Source organism: Epinephelus lanceolatus, chromosome 16, assembly GCF_041903045.1.
Source record: "Epinephelus lanceolatus isolate andai-2023 chromosome 16, ASM4190304v1, whole genome shotgun sequence".
Lineage (NCBI taxonomy): Eukaryota > Metazoa > Chordata > Actinopteri > Perciformes > Serranidae > Epinephelus > Epinephelus lanceolatus.
In genome coordinates this window covers 30,667,886-30,685,285 of record NC_135749.1, presented here as the reverse complement: position 1 = coordinate 30,685,285, position 17,400 = coordinate 30,667,886, and the positions used below count along the sequence as shown (strand labels likewise).

Here is a 17,400-nt window from a genome sequence, read left to right as displayed (position 1 = left end):
TTTGAGAGAGAGACTGACCCGAGGCAATCAGAGGAAACGCTGTGGTGTTTGTATTAATCGAGCAGTGGTGGAAAAGAATCATCCTATCTCCAGTTGTGTGATTTTTGGTGGTAGATGACAAGACTCAGTTTCCTCTGTATGGTGAAGCTGACCCCACAGATTGGTTGCATTATGGGTAAAATATCAAATGTATTTTGTCATGTCAGCAGCTTTCTTAGGCAACACTGAGTAATGCCTTGTATGGTTGTCGAAAGTATTGATAGATTTTGTTACCGCGTCTTTGGAACCATACGATCTCTTAATTATACATTTGATAGCACTGAAAGTACTGATACTATCAAAAAAACCCAAAAAAAAACAGTGGCCTTAGGATATCTCATAAAATGCTTAATGTTTTGTTTTTATGTTGTGTTTTTATCTTAAGTAATTCCTATAAATCACCCTTACCAACAACTTAAAGAGGAAACTGGGGAAACTTAGGGAACCAAAAACACAGCTCCATAACCTCAACAAAGCCCACTATGGCATTATTATTATTATTTTTTTTATTTTTATTTTTTTTCCATCACGGAGAATGAAATTGTTCCAAAAAGAGTGTTTTGGGAGAGAACAACACGATAGACATACTGGGTCTCATTCATGAAAAGTGAGTAAATCTGTGTGTAGTTTTGCACATAAAAGCCTACTCTACTAAAAACCTACTCCGGATTCAGGAACACCGCGGGAAACTCAGATTTGATCGTAAACACGTGTGTATGATCATGAATACCAATCCATCGTAAAGTGACAGCGCGCTCCCGGTAATCAGCAATTAGCATAAATCCCAGTCCATGAATAGCCAATGACCACCATATAAGGAGGTGTAGGTGCACCCAGTCGACCTGTCAGTCATGGCGCAAAGAAAGAAAGAGAGAGAAAGAAAAAAGAAGCGGAGATCGAAATAATTTTGGGTGAAGTGGACTTAAGAAAAAACATTTGATTTTCTTAGTGGTGTGACAGGGACAGACAAAGCGAAGGCCTGGAGGGAGGTAACAGATGCTGTTAATGTTGTCTCCGTGGTACAAAGAACCATGTCAGAGGTGAAGCGTAAATGGTTTGATATGAAACTGGAGGCAAAGAAACGCATAATAGGCCGTAAGGTGAATCAGAAAAAGTCTCACAGAAACTGATTTCCGCTCCGACATCTAAGAGTGGGCTACAATGAGTACTGGGCCATCAAATCACAGCATCCACGGTGAGAGGACACGGAATTGTTTGCGCTTTTACGCACGCGGGTGTAGGTGATCACGGATATTTGATGTGGGGAAGATGTAGCCAGATGTATTACCTGTTTAAGATATGTGTCTGTCTGTCCGTCCGTCCATAGCACGAGTCATGTGCACCACTTCACCACCGACCCAGCGAATAACGCTCAGGCGGAACAGATCGTTACACTCAGACGGAACAAGTGCCGAATTATGACCACGATCACAGGACTCGTGCGGGGTTATGAGCTAGGAACTCCTGCTGATTAGCTGAACATGTATCGATCTTTTTTATGAAGTAAAGATTGTGTAGTCCCCAGATGTCGGAACGAGATGAGACGATAACTGCGTTCACCTTATGGCCTATAAGCACACACAAAAAATACAGCGGTCACCAAACAAACAGAAGATTCATTTGTGGGGTTTTGAATGAAGTGGGAACGGCCGAAGGCCGAAGAGGTAGTGATCCGGCTGTCCTTATGGATATTTTTATTATCATCATTCAACATGTAGAAAGAACGTGTAATCTATTGAGTCGATTTACATAGATAATTCACAATCATAAACCTAATCTGGATCTTAAACCTGCTAATTGCCAACTAATTTAACTAAATGTGTTATATTTTTAATATTTTGTCATGTTTAGATTACGTGTTTCAAAGGCATCTGTGTATTGTGTACGTAACAGAGCGCAATACGAATTAAAATTGTAATTTCCAATAGTGACAAGCAATATTTATGTGCTTTACTACATTTACACAAGCACTACGAGTGGTCAGGAGCAGGAGTAGATTTTGTTAGTAGCTACGAAAAGATCGGAGCTACTAAAATATTGATGAATGCGGACACGCACGTAAATTTCCGTCTGCGAACACTTTACACACAAATTCCTTCTGCTCACGTTTCATGAATGAGACCCACTGAGTGTTGAGCTGTTACTGTGAGAGTATAGATTTAAACAGCAGTCTGTATTTTGTCGGCCAACTAACTCTCATAGGATTTAGAGCACCAGACACAGGCGGCTGCACTTTCCTGCTGTCCCCTGATACTAATTGCACTTTGCTAAGTTACCACAGGCTCCTTCCAGTCTGTTATTGGTAATGCTATTGGAGAACATAAATCCAGGGTATGCAGGGCATACAGTCTCCAATGCTCTCAATGTCCAACCAACAATTTTAAGTTGTAGGTTGGGCAAAAGAATGAAAATGTCTTCCCAACAGGAGGTACCCTACTGCTAGGGCTCCAGTGCCACCACTCCGAGTCAAATAATGTTTACTGAATGAAAGTTAGTCCTACTTTCTGCTGTGTTGTGTGTGTCTTAGCTGTAATGCAAGCTAGCCAGTTAGCTGAAGCTGTCGCCAGCGACAGGAAATGACATGCATTTTTCAAATTACCGTAACTCATTGATCATTCACGATATCGACGTAATTCCAACGGATTCTGAAAGCCAGTGATATACGGTACATTACGGTAGTGGCAGGAGTGCCTGTGGGGGAGAGGGCAGAAGTCAGCCAAGTAGGAGAATGTCAGCAGATCAAAGCGAGTACAGCTTGTGAGTGTCGTAGCGATGTTTTAGCGGTGTTTTATCAGTTCTTTGTAAATAACATCTTATGTTTTGGAGTAGTTCTGGAGCAGTTTTTGCCGTGTTTTCTCCATGTTTTTTGCCGTTTTTTCTCTATAGTTCGTCTTTGTTTGCTATCGTTCGTCTTTTTCGCCATATATATGTGTAAATATATGTATGTATATATATATATATATATATATATATATATATATATATATACACATATATATATATTTAAGGATTTTCTCATGCGGGGCATGTCCTCAGACTTGCTTCACAGGCTGAAATCTCAACCCCCCCAAATGTTCAACTCAAGCTGCGAGCCATCTACATTTCCAACCAGCATCTACAGTGGAGTCTCTGGTTGAGTTCATCCTACCGATCGCAATTGCATTATTCATCATGCTTCGTTTGATGAACGACAGACAACAGGGGACTTCTGCTAGCTAGCTAGCTAACTAGCTAACCAGCTAACATTACGAGGTAGCATAGTAATACTAGCTGGCGTGTTATTGTAATGTGAAAAATCCACCAGTTTTGCAGAACAGGACAGATGACAGACGCCCGATAGTGCGAGTTAGCTAGCTAGCTAACAAGCAACCTGACGATGGTAACGTTAGCTATGTATGAACTTTTTCCCCGTCTCTTGCTTGGTGGTAGCCATGGCGACGTCTACCCCTCGCTGACAAGTCAGCATCTGAAATCCCTTGCTCCGAAGGGCTAGTTTCATACCCACTACCCCTCGTTACGCCCCCTACCCCTACACACAAAAAGGAATTGGGACACCCCTACCCCTCGCAGGAACGCGCAAATGTAGGGGTAGGGCTAAGGGAGGGTATTGGGACTGGCCCTTATTCTCCATCACTGTGTGGAGTCATAGACGGTACATAGTACTCATGTTTTACCTAATTGTACCTTCAGGCCCCCTGCTCGACATCATCATCATGATTATCTTGTGAACAGAGAGCACCACCATTCAAGTTTCTTCTCCACATTTTCATCAAGTAATGTGAACTTTTCTTCCTCAGTCCAATTTGGCTTACTTTTCCTTGGATTTTTGGATATCATGACCCGCTTGTGATGTTAAAAGATTCTGTTAAACACTACAAATAAATGTTGGGTTGCTGTTCTGTTACCTTTGCAACTGTGGAATATTCATAACATATTTAAGCGGTACTGTAGAAACAGCTTAGGTTTTTTTTTTCTTACCTAAGGAATCAATTTAAGAAACAATTTCTATATATACAAAAAAATAATACCTTATGAAAAAGGCTTACCAGAAAAACTTAAGATGCCTTGGCCACTAATCTGCAATCAGACTTTCAACCCGAGGTTGCAGATGAAATTATAGAGAAGAAATCAAGTCGTCCACAATATGTACAATCTGTGGCTGTTATGGCGCTCTCTTCAGCAATGTAATCACAGTGTGAATGAAGGAAATGATCCTAATATGTGTGCCTCGGACCTATTTTGTTTTTGCCATGGTTTGAAAAAGATATCAAGTATTGTTTTTTTGTATCAGTATTGTTTCAGAGTTTTATCTATTTAAAATCCTAGTATGTTCCAAACACAAAATATATATTTCAATAATGGATTTCTACTTTAAATGCACCCATAAATCATCAGACAAAAAATTGATTTAGATATTTTATTATGTAGGGTTTTTTTTCTGTCTATTCCAATGGACAGAGAATCCTAATTCAGAAACCACCTAACAATAAAAAAAGACAATAAGTAGTCTTAACAGACCTCCTATTTTTCAACAAAAACCATGAGTTTATCTATTTTAAAAAAGTGATGTTTCAATAGACATTGCATATATATTTTGTATTGTATTTTTCAACACTACTCAGAATGTCCTCAAGTTCTTAAGTAAATCCAGAAAACAGTGTATTGAAAACCTCCTGAGATTAATATTCTGTGAAAATAATTAAAATGACAAATTATAAGATTGTGGTACCATTAGTACAATCAGAGCAGTATTTTCTCATTTAAACAGTATTTCCCTGTTCATTTTTGAGTGAGACTCTGATCCATCGTCTATTGCAATGGATGAACTGTTTTGTTTTTTGTTTCATATAATTTTTTGACACGTATAAGTACAAAAAACATGTCATGTTTACTTTAAAAAACATTTAAACATATAATGCACTTAAACAATATGATTTATTGACTGAAATGTGCCTTCCGCTTCCTCTTTGCCTCAGGGTTCAGCTATGCTTGGTTAAAAAAGAGGGTGTGGCTCTACTGCAGTCCACTGTAGATAATGTGGAACACGGTGATTGGTCTATAGACATCACATCATAAAAGTCTGTGCATTTGGTTAGAGTCAGATGACAGTAATCGAAGATCTAGACATCCTAGAAATGTTATGTCCACTGGAATGGATGAGGGATCTGAACAGGTTAATATTTCCTTTGTTTGGAACTTTTGAGCGCATACAATATACATATATGTAGTTTGTTTGTTTCATTTCCATTTTACGAATGTGGAAGAAATAGTACAAAACAATCAATGTAAAAAGGGTAGGTGCCATAAGCGAATACTTATAACTGTACATTTTTGTTCAGCATAAACTTGCTTTGGTTTGCACTGTTTTAAAAGTAATGAAATATGACAGAAATAAACTATACTAAAAATCTGTTATCCTAACAGCCCTAATGCCTTGACTATATTCAACTGTTTGTTTTAATATCTCCACACAGTAAGACAATACAGAGTATGATAACTACATTTCAAACATAATTTTACAGTAACATTAATTATGGATAATAGACCAAACAGTTAGTGCTCAACTAAAACCACCAGAGGAAGTCGTGTCCTCAGAATTAAACACTCAGTGCCTCTTTCTTCTTTCATTTTTGAACATTTAATAAGCAAAGGCCCAGATAATAGTAGATGAAATAGTTGCGTAACCACAGAACATGTTGGATTTTGAGTACTGGGCTGCTTTTTTTATTTCTCATATTTAAATAGTCACTTTATTGCTCCAATTATTGTATTGTTATTCCCTTTTTAACTTAAGTGTAGAACCAAATGCCAAAAGCGGTAAGTTAATTCCCTGTGTCTGCGGACAGATCTAGACAAGAGAAACAATTCCAAAGAACTAGTAAATTACAACTCTTTAGTAAGCAATTATCTCCTCTGTCCGGTACAGTTATCAGTTAGCAATAATAGCACATTACACAGAGACTAATTACCACCAGATGCAAGGCAGAGACTGCTTTGGTTCAGCAGGGTGTTAGTGTTTTAATGAATAGGTAGGAGCAGACATGCTACACATGCTAGCAATTGAAATGTAAGTGATGTTTACTCTCATTTTGTGGCAGCATGCTCTTTTAATGCAAAGCTTTTGTATATTTACTGAAAATGAGCATAAACACTACTTAACAGCTCCAATGAGTAGAAGCAACACCCTCTCACCAGCTGAAAGTAGTTGCCCCCCCAGCTCTGAATGTAATTCTCTGTCACCATTGTATAATCACCAGTTATTGTCAGTCTGCTTTAAAAAGATTGATGATCCATCTGAAAGTGTCACTGCATCAGTGCAGACCTCAGGTTTGTCCATAAGGACTGAACTTGATGGTTTGGTACATCTTAGACATTACATGATCTGCAATACATCGTTCAAGTCCCCTGTCCTTCAATATGTGCTGCTAGACACCTTCAGGGGAAGAATAGTACTGTGTTTGGGGCGTTGGGGTGGCCTGGTGGGGAGAGAGAAGGTCTCATTATTGAAAGGTCAACAGTTCAGTCCCAACATCAGCTTGTGTGAGTGCACCGGCAGCCGTGTGGCCCTCATAAACACCGCACCTCCACTCCCTCAGTATTTCTATAGTCAGCGCTAAAAATGTCAAATATGATCCTATAGGTATTCCCATAGATTCACCGCTGACTTTGCATGTTAGGTTGTTGTAAGAGCAATACAGTATCAATACTAGTTTTATACTTAGGTTGCAAAAATGGTTCCAGCTGCATGTTAACACGTGAAAATAAACCCCAAGTATGGGAGTATTTGGGTGAATTTCCTGTTCTGTGTGTACATAAACGACACCTAATTAGGACGAGGCCTGTAATTGGCTTATAATACAAAATGCTTCCATAGAGCATAATAGCTGTAAATTTGGAAAAGTGGCTGTGTGGTACAGGAACAAATTAGCAGAATTAACAGAGGGGATTAGGCCTTTGATTAACTGAAAATGAACAAAAATAGGGTTCAAGAGGTGAGAACGGAGGAATATGGAGGGTGCTGGCTCCACAGAATAAAAGTCTGGTTATTTCCACTAAGTCTCATTGCTAGATTATTTTCTGGGAAGAGAGCCAAAAGTTGGTGTTACATACTCAGCCGGTGGCGGTCCCTTTTTTGTCCTTCAAGACAGTTGCAGTAGCAGAGAGGGTGAATTCAACTGAAACACAGCAAGACGGCGAGAACACAGGGGTTCTTTCACAAGCAGACACAGTAGCAACACCTCTGCTCTTGAACAATTTACAGGTGGGGTTTTGTTCATCAAGGACTTTTTTTTTTTTTTACACACTAAAGAGAAGGCAGGCAGAACCAAACACCAGCTGAGATCAAGTAAATGTCTGGATCAGATAAAGGACATAAAAAGTCCATCATAGTATGTAAGTTAGGATGAATCTAACTTTTTTTTTTTTTTTTAATAGAAAACACATAAATATCATTGTTCTCATGATGTACAGTGGTGCCCCCAAGGTAGAGGCAAGGGGGACCATGTCCACCCTGATGCAATTGATGGCCTCCCTATTGCCAGCGATGGGCCAATGGGGGGCAATGGGGAGAAATAATTGGAGGCTGACATTACTGCCTTTAAGGGGCTGTGGTGTGCTCATTTTTTTAAGCTAGGTGACAGTACTACTGCCTTGTGAAACTAGACTACCGTAGGGTCAGGACACATGTGAGGTCGGGTTGTGTCTGAGGTTGCTAAGCGACCATAACCAGCACCGTATGAGAGCCTACTTACCAGATATCTGAAGGTGTGGAGCTGATCTTCTTTCAGGATCTTTTTTAAGTGTGTGTTAATCTTAAGATATTGTTCGTGGGACAGATGTAAAGCTCTGGGTAGCCCTGAACTAAAATAATTAACTTCTTCTTCATATTTATCGCACACTGGTATTAACGGAAGACAGGGAAGATATCTACTGGCTTTGATTGGTTGTTCCGCAACAAAAGACATGCAGTTTTATTGCCTCCTTCCAAAATTGAACTTTCTTTATCTCAGGGCTTAACCATTGTGCCTTTAAAAACAGGTGCTTAGGAATGTTTGTGTGCCACAGTAGCATCACTCTTGCTTTTGAACATGTCTAGTGTTTACATTGAAAGCAATGGATTTGAGGGCACAAAAAACATGGCATCCGTTGATACCAACCATGTCTGTATAGCTATTCGAAAAGGGTGCTAATAATTCTCTGAAGTAAGGCTAAATTTTGATTTGATTTGATTGACAATTTGGGGAAAAACTGCCATGGCCTTTTTTTTAAAGGAACTCTTGAAACAGGTTCTTGGGGTACCAACGAGTCTCTCCTGAACTTGAGAAGGCTTGTTCCAAGTAAATGTATTGTTCCTTACAATCAATATACTCCTTCAAATTAAAGCTGCATATTTGTCTTTTTAGGAAGAAAAAAAACAGCCTATTTAAAGAGCAATGAACGGGATTTTTGTGGAACTCAAGTTGTTAACTGCACCAGCATTATTCCATGCACATCACATAATTAGTAATATTAAGTGTAACATATGGAACCCCTTCTGGTGTCTGGTGGTCCAGAATAAACGAGGTCTGCATAACTTCCAAGTACTGTAAGATTATATATAGGCTACATATCTATACTTTTTTTTTTTTTAATTGATATCACTGGACCCTGCTGGCAGTTAATGACCAGTTGTGAAGCTCAGTGTGAGATATTGATCAGGGCTTTCTCGGCATTGCAGTAGTCTGAGCACTGAATTGACCGCTGAGAGGCCCCTGTTGGTTTAGTTTGAGTCTGGAAATGAGCTTTAAAATGTCACCTATGTCCTCATCTTAAGCAATAGTGATCTCACTTAAAGGACCAACTGAAAATTCTCCCACTGTGAATTCCAGTCCAAAAACTTACCAAACTGGTCAGTGGCCTATTCGCATCCCTGTTAACAAAGCACAGCCTCTGCTTTGGAATTTATCCATCTTGTCGAAACGGGATGTATTATTGATACGCAGCCAGCAGAGTTGGAATAAGAGCAGGGCGGTTGTGGGGGTTGAGTGTTGCATGGTATATAGTCTAAATATTTTAAAGAGAGGTACTTGTTTCTCTACGTTCATTGCCTAAATATTTTACGTTCGGGGCCCGTGCGGGTTGATGCAGTCAAGATTCAAGAGTTTCCCTTTTACTGCTGCAGTCAGAAGAGAAGGGTGAGCTCATTGATAGAGCTGAGGCGAGCCGAGGCGCTGCTGGTTTCAATCAGGGAGAGGCAGTGTGTGGGTGACCCATGAATGCAGAGGACGAGCACGCGCTTACACTTAAAGTCGTCATGCACTGTATCAACCTCTTCTGGGCTGCTTTCCAGCTCTTGGTTTCCCTCTTTTCAGTAGTTGTGGTTTTCTGAATCTACCATCCGAGTTCAAACTTCTTCAGCTGTCTGGCTCCAGGGAGAATATCGTGTAATAATTCAATACACACACACACACACACACACACACACACACAGAAAGATCGACTGCACATTACATACATCAAGTACAGTCTTTGCGCTTTATACTGTACATACATCTGTGGTTTTATTATGTGGTACTAATGCTCAAATAACCGTCCTGCAATTTATATGCACAAATGCACACTGTAGTCATATTTATTTCTGTACACATGCAATATGTGCACATTTGGCATTGGACGCATGCACAGGCTCACTCTTCACTGGACTCACAGGGTCAGATGTTAGTTGTGTTACCTGCAGTTGAAGCTTGGCGAGGGAGCGGTCTGTGATTACCTCTGTGCTTCTGCTACTGCTCAGCCGCTTTTCTCTTTTTTTTTTTTTTTCAGTTCATTCCCACACAGGTACAGATTCACAGACACAAATACACACTCGCAAACGCACACAGACACTCACACAAGCACTTACATAAGCAACCACAGTGCGTGTGCGCAGACACACACAGACTTGAACTCTATAGAGACAAACTTGCACGGACACATACAAACACACAAATATCCAATTTGTGTCGAGGGCTTAGTCACATTTCTCTCAGTGTTGCAACTGCAAGCTATTCCCTTCTGGCCTGACACATCCAAAAAACCTCAATAAACCGCCCATCTCGCTCCGTGTTTGTGTGTTTATTTGTGTGTGTGCATGTGTGCAATAGCCGGCCTGCCAGAGCAGTCTTTAATCCTGCAGACCAGTGTGTTGTCTTTCAATTAGCCAGCAGGGCTTGTTCAGGGCCAGCCGGGGTCAGACTGCTATCACACTCTGCAGCTAATCCACTACACACTGATCAATGCAGAGAGGGAGAGAGGGAGGGGTGGGAGGTCAGGAGGGGGGAGAGCAAGAGGAATGTAAGGTTCTATGTTTAAGGGAGATGGAGAGGGAAGGTTGCATGCATTAAGACCTATAGGCAGGTAGGAGAAGGAGACAGGAAGCAGGACATGAAGGCGAGATCAACGGGAGAGAGTTAAGAGGGCAGGAGAGAATCGAAAGCAGTCTGGTTTCAGACCTTTGAGTCTCTGCCCACATCTCCAGTTTGTCCAGTGATTTATAAAGGTCTGGTGTTGTGCCCGTTGACAGCGGTTTCTATTAGTTGGAAGAACAGTGATCCAATCTGTGTATATATTAATGCTAAGATATTAAAAGAATGATACAAGGCTACCCGGTGAGACTCTCACTCCTCGTTTTTTAGTGTAGATTTTATTATGGTGTGGAGTCCCTCTTTTACTCTAGCATGACTATGTTGTTCAAATTCACCAGTGAAAGTCCAGTGTTTGTCTAACAGGAACACAAGAGTGTAAAGTGTTTGCTTGTTTGTTGTAATTACTACTAATTTCCATTGTCTCTTACCATTTTATCATGTTTCCAATAAACCGTCTTTCTTCCTGCAGCACATAGAATATTACAGTGTAACTGCCTTTCGCCCTAAAAAAAATATTTCTGTGCCATAGGGCAATTCTCAATTGTGCAAATACATTTTCATTTTAAAATTGTATAACTAATGTTACATTCATGCAGCATTCGCACGGCATTTTGAAATTCTTAAACAGAGACCTTTGAAAATACTGCAGACCCTGTTTTAGTTTGAAAGCTCCAAAGCTGTGTTTTAGGCTGATAGGCTGCTAGCGAGGTAGCTCATGTAATGCTCTGTTAACAAAGGGTTGACTACACAGTTAACAGCTTGCTTACAACAGTACAGTGATTAAAGCACAACACTCACCAGCCAAAATTAGTGTCCACCGGCCGATCTGCTCCCACAAATGTTTTTTTTTTTTTTTGTCTGTGTCGTGACAGTAGCCTGGCTAAAGGAGCAGCATGACATCACCAGTGCCTTTCAGAATCAGAATCAGCTTTAAGTACATGTGTACATACAAGTTATTTGACTTGGGTGTACCAGTATTGACATAAGTACTCAAAAATTAGACAAGAAAGTGAAATATACAAAAAATATACAAATATACAAAATATACAAGTCTACGAGGTAAAAATAGCGCAAAGATGCAAGTGTTGTTTGTCCTGCCACTCTGTGACTGTTAGGAGTTCATCAGAGCAACAGCCTGGGGGAAGAAACTGTCTTTGTGACGGGTAGTTTTGACCGTGATCTCTGCACGTCTTCTTCTCTGCACATCACCAGTGCCCTTCTGGAAAGCACCGAGATTTTCAACTCCAAGCACTCACAGAAAAAAAGGCAGAGCGCTCTGAACAAAGATACTAGCTGAGGCGCCTTCTCTCTAGGCAGTGGCATTCTGATGCATAAGGTCACTCCACACGGAGAACAATTGAAAGAAGAAACCGGCGCTGAGAAAAAAATGCTATGTGAACAGACACTAAGTAACAGGGCATGCTTAAACAGACCAAGTATTGAAATGGATATAATACTGACAGGTAAATTATTCTAATCTGCTTGGGACAGAGAAACAGAGCTGGTCAAAGTACCTAACTTGATGATATGAGGTAATAGGTACAAGATACTAGTTGGGTTTCCATCCACCTATTTTATTCACATTTTCAACAACTGCGAAAAAAAAACTTGAATGGAAATGCCAGAAATAAAAAAAATAAAAAGGCCGAAATATTGCAAAAAGTTTTTTACACTCGGAGCGGGTGGAAAAGTCAGTGTATCAATATTAGGAAAAGGCAACTTTTGGCAATGGAAACAGATTTAGCGAATAAATGATGATGTAGGCTACCAGATCCTACTTCTACTTCACTTCCGCTCCAGTAGGTCAGTGAGTGTAGTCTTTCTCGTTTCTTTTTCAGGACACTTACGCTGACAACGCTGATATGAGTGTGATGAGAGCTCTCGCAATAGCCAAGAAGTTCCCAAGGAATCTCTCCATCTCGTCGTAGTCATGGATGTGCCGATAGTTGTGGACATGAGACGCTCTCAATGACATCATCTCATGGCGCCCTCTTCTTCTACGGGTGTTCTTTTGTATTTTTATTTTTCACGAGAAGCGCCACCTACTGCTCGACCTGTTGACTCCCAATACTCACAAAACAGTAATGAATGGAAAACGTGCATAAATTCGTATTTTCTTTCGTGCATTTTCACAAAATTTCGCTTAATATTTGCGATACATTTGGATGGAAACCCAGTTACTGTTGTACATAGTGGTGATAATTGAAACAAATACCTTAGAATTTAAGCTGAAGCCAGTGATTGTGTCTTCTTACATTAGAGGTGGCCATTTAAGTGCATCATACTTTGTACAATGATGAGTGAGAAAAGGGCATCCAAGGACAAATCTGTAATGTCTATCATACGCTGTGTTAATTAGAACAAGGTCTGATTTCAGTGTGTTCTGATAGACAACGTCACAGCAGTGAAGATTAGGAAGTGAAAGTGTCAATGTAAGTATATTACAGTTTCTTTGAAAAATCCAACATGTGCCTGATTCTGATTCCCCAACACATTTATGCTGGTTAGAGCAGCACTGGCCGGTGCACATGAATTTGTGTTCACTGGTAATTTTGCTTGCACGCTAAATTTGTGTGCAAACATTTCTATGCACATATCAGTGAATAAGGGCCCAGGGTCACTACTGTTACAGTTACTCTTGTAAATTTAATTTCCTTGCTACAGTATTTATTCATTTTCATATTAGATTTGGTCTAACTCATACTAGTGTGCACCACAAAGGCCCCCCAGATGATACACTCGATCCTTCATGCCAGCACAGCACATAAACTGGAGAAAATATACTGCTAGCACACAGCAGTGCAAATACTGACAGACTTTTTGATGGCTGCCCTGGTGTCATTGTGCAAACACATCAACAACTCTCATAACAACACATGATACAAGCGTGAAGTGCTTCCGAGGTGGGGTGGGGGGCAATGTTGCCATCGTGATGTTTGCTTTTCATTTTCATGCTCCTGATCATATTCATGAACAGGGCATGAGGAGAGGCGAGGGGGGAGAGAGAGGTGGATAAAGGAGCAAAAAGAGCAGTGGCTTTAGAGGGCGGCCTTAATCCTCCACACTGGGTTTGCTATTTTCCTCCCTCACTGGCACCCCCATCGTCTCCCTGTCTGTCTTTTTTTTACTGTTTTGAAAGGATGGAAGTGATCCATCTGAAATGAGCAAAGGCACGCAAGCACATATTCATTTCCCTCTCTCTTTCCCCTTCTTTCTCTCTACTCTCTTGGGCCCCTTTAACCCCACACTCCCCTCCTCCCCCGCCCCCCCCCCCCGCCCCCCCCCCCCCCCGTGCCTTTCGCTCTCCTCTCTTCCATGGTCCAGATTTGCTTAGATATGAGTCACCCGACCACAAACCGCCCCATTTAAGAGGGGGGGAGGGAGCAGCGGAGCAGAGGGGAGGTGGGGGGAGATGGAGGAGTGGAGGGTGACTTAGAGAGGGAGATGGATTGAGTGAGAGTGGGCGAGAGGGATGGAGACAGAGTGGGGAGAGGGAGGCTGATGGCTGTTTTTCACTCAGCTGGTTTTGTTGATCAGTATCAACAGCCAAGGTCTGGATCCAATCAGCTCCCTGCATCCAGCCAAGCAGAATAAGACTAAAAATATATTTGACAGTGCACAACACTGGCTCGCACACATACAGACACACACACATTGAAATGGCTCACACACATAGATATCCAAACAGCACACACACGCACAGCAGCAATGCAAATTCAGTGCATAATGCAGCACAGGCGGGGTGTAGAAGCAAGAGCACTTACCAGAGTTTTGGATTATGATACATGAGTGTGTCTGTGCTCATACGAATGTGTGTGTGTGTAAGTGTGTGTGTGCATGTGCCGATGCATATTAGCTAGAATCTGCACTGAATTAATGAAACCACAGACATGTAGGTGTGAGACATCACACTAATTACGCCAGAAGTGATGTAGCCTCGCCATCAATAATGTTCATTAAACTACTGAACCCTCTCAAGTTGACGGCTCTGCGTACAAGTGTGTGTGGGTTGGTGTTTGTGTGTCAGAGAAAACGACTCACACAAGCAGTGAGTAAGCACCACAGTGGGATGATGGATGGCCACAGATTTGCATTAAACGCTTCTTTATGTGGACACGGCTGGCTGACAAAGGCTATTTTTTATCATCTCTGCTGGTTCAAAGTTTCGAGCGAGCACTGAGGATAAAAAATACAAACCATCAACTCAGTCATAACTTGGCATCATTCAAATAATTTACAGCTCAAGTGTCAAGGCTGTTTAAGTCAACAGTGTAATTTGATTCTTTCCAAAATCAGTCCGGGATGAATTCACACCACGAATTGGTGGAACATTAACACAGTGAAATGTTCACTCTGTGTCAGTGCAGTTGGTTTGGCTACGTAGGTGAAGACAGTGCCATTAAAACTCCAACCAAAACCCTTAAAAATAAAAGTCTGTCTGAGTCCAAAAGCCATGTGATGCAGCTTGTTAACTCTTCTCACTCTCCAATAGAAATGGTCTGCTAGTGCCTAGGTTGATATTTTTGCTTATTGTGAAGTCATTTCTTGAAGTATCTTCAAATGCTTCTTGTGCCTATAATCTGCACAGCCTAAGCGAAAAGACTATGTAGGTCAATACACCGCAATAATCAGTTAAAGTATTGCAATTATGTTGTTAAAAAAATACAAAAAACAGATTTTACATAATAAAAACATAAAATATGTTGATCCAAAAGATTTCTAAATGTAACACTCCATAAGTTGTTTAAACTTTGTACTTTATTTAGTTTTTTATACTTTATTTTAATCAGGCAAAATTAAACAAACATCTATTCAATTATTATAACATTTTTCCTTTTCAATTCTACTGAATGAGAATCCAAAACTTGTAGTCTGTAAAGATCTCCTACTCCTTCCAGTCCCTCTCATCCCCATTACATGCCAGCTTCAACTCTACTTTCACCCACACCTATATTCAAAGGCACAACCCTACTCATACCCATCTTCATCCATTGCCCTCCGCCCTCTCATCAAATCATTGCTGCTTTCCATGGAACAGAACCATCTAGAAACAATGTGCTCGTAAAACCATTGGTTGCCCAATAAAAATGGAAAGGACCAAACAAACAAACAAATAAATACAAAACAACAGCAACAAAACAAACAAGCACAGTTCCTAACAAATGAGAAACATACACACTAGAAACAATATAAAAACCATTACCTTAACCTTGGAGGTCACAATTCCCCATCACATCTCCAAAAAGTTACTTGCGAAGCTTCATGCCTCCCCCATCACTTTTCGCCATGGAGACCATTGGTCTGTAAATTGTTCATTTTGCAGTCTTAGCGCAAAGGCTATTTTTTCCATTGTGTAAGTTCCCTTAACTACTGACTGCCGTGTGCCACAGGCTGGAGAGTCTTCTTTACGTCAGGTCAGTGTTATAGCCTTCCTGACTGCTGCAAAAAATATATGTAGCAAGTATCTCTTTTACTTGCTCATCACTGTATTATTTAGTTTTTGAGAGTTTTTATGAGCAGAGTGAAAAAGGCATTGTATTCATCATATATTCCTCTGGGGCCAACAAATGTTTATGTGATTTAGCACCACACTTAACATAGCACAATAACACCATTATGACAACGTGATGACAAAGAAGCTTTGGTTTTTCTGCCGCAAAAAGAATGAATGCTCTTGTTATTATGGTTGTTATTTTAGATCTGTTTAAACGGAATCATGCAAACAACGATCTCCCACAGCCATCTGTGGGATGTCTGTTTTTTGAAAGGGTTAAGAGAACATAGTGTGCTCCAACTGCAGGACTGCACCCAGAACTTCTACACTTCTGTGTCTACACTGATGTTGATACCTGACACAGAGCAGTTTTTCATCTCTGGAAAGCTGAGCATTAACAAATTGAACCCTTGGGAAACTGCAGCCTGGGCCGATAGTCAGCTGTTTCTTCATGTGTCCTTGCAGAGAAGCGGAATTATGGCAAGGAACACAAACGTTACTGGAACTGCAATCTTTTCCAGTAATTCTCCAACCTGGCAGCTTGTCAGCTCCCCAACACTGTCCAGTAAACAAGCTAGTTGAGAGTCCTGCGACTGTGGTTCATTTGTCACAAGGCACTTAGAAAATAAACTTGGCTTGTACTAAAAAAAAAAGAGGGAAAAAAATGGAGGTGTGATCGTATCCTTAGGCGGAGATCTGGAATCAAACCTCTTATCTTTTATATTACGGGGTTTGTTTCTGTAATCATAGGCCACCCTGCTGGCCCAGTGGGTAGTAAGTGCTCATTTTGCAAGTAGCAATCTGGGTTTGATTAAATCAGACTTACAAAATGTGTGCACCACTTGACTGCAGTCTTCTACCTGTAATAAGATTTAAAGGCTAATTGTGGAATTGTGCCTCGCAGACAGCAATGGCCAGCATGACAGCGTTACAAGACATCCTGTGATCCGGAGGCTCTCAACCTGTTTGAAGGTCACAGCACTGATCTTACATGGGACAAACATTTCCAAGGCGTACCTAATTATCCACTGCTCAGGGATGTCACACAGCCCTGTATAATCATGCAGGAGAGGGTAGAAAAATCTTAAGATCTGCTGGCTGGGAAGACATTTCCATTACACCTTGGGATATGTGCGTGGGCTAAAGGAGGGCACTGTTGACACATGAAGACTATGCATCTGTAACAGAGGAATTTAATTAAAGATAAAGGCATTTCCTGGTGATCCCCAAGTGAAAACTTCATGATAACTCAAAAGGTCTCGAAAGGTCTTTCAACACAAGTGTCTACATGGAGTTTTACTTCAAGCAAGAAAATAATAAACACAAAAAATGCCTTTTTATATGAGTGTGACCGTGTATTATCACTGAAGAACAGAAAACACAGGACCTAATGGTTCAAGTTGTAGTTGGTAACTTTTATGAAAATAGCTGTTGGTCACATTTGTAAAAACTGTCACTATGTCCACACAAAAGTACATGAGACAG

The 17,400-nt window shown here is 40.7% G+C and overlaps 1 protein-coding gene across 4 annotated transcripts in view; it reads left to right on the top strand.

Annotated features, from left to right (window-relative positions):
- The window catches only part of pvrl2l (PVR cell adhesion molecule related 2 like), a 445,969-nt gene that overhangs the window by 232,780 nt on the left and 195,789 nt on the right, over nucleotides 1-17,400 (top strand). The gene's annotated exons all lie outside the window — the stretch shown is intronic.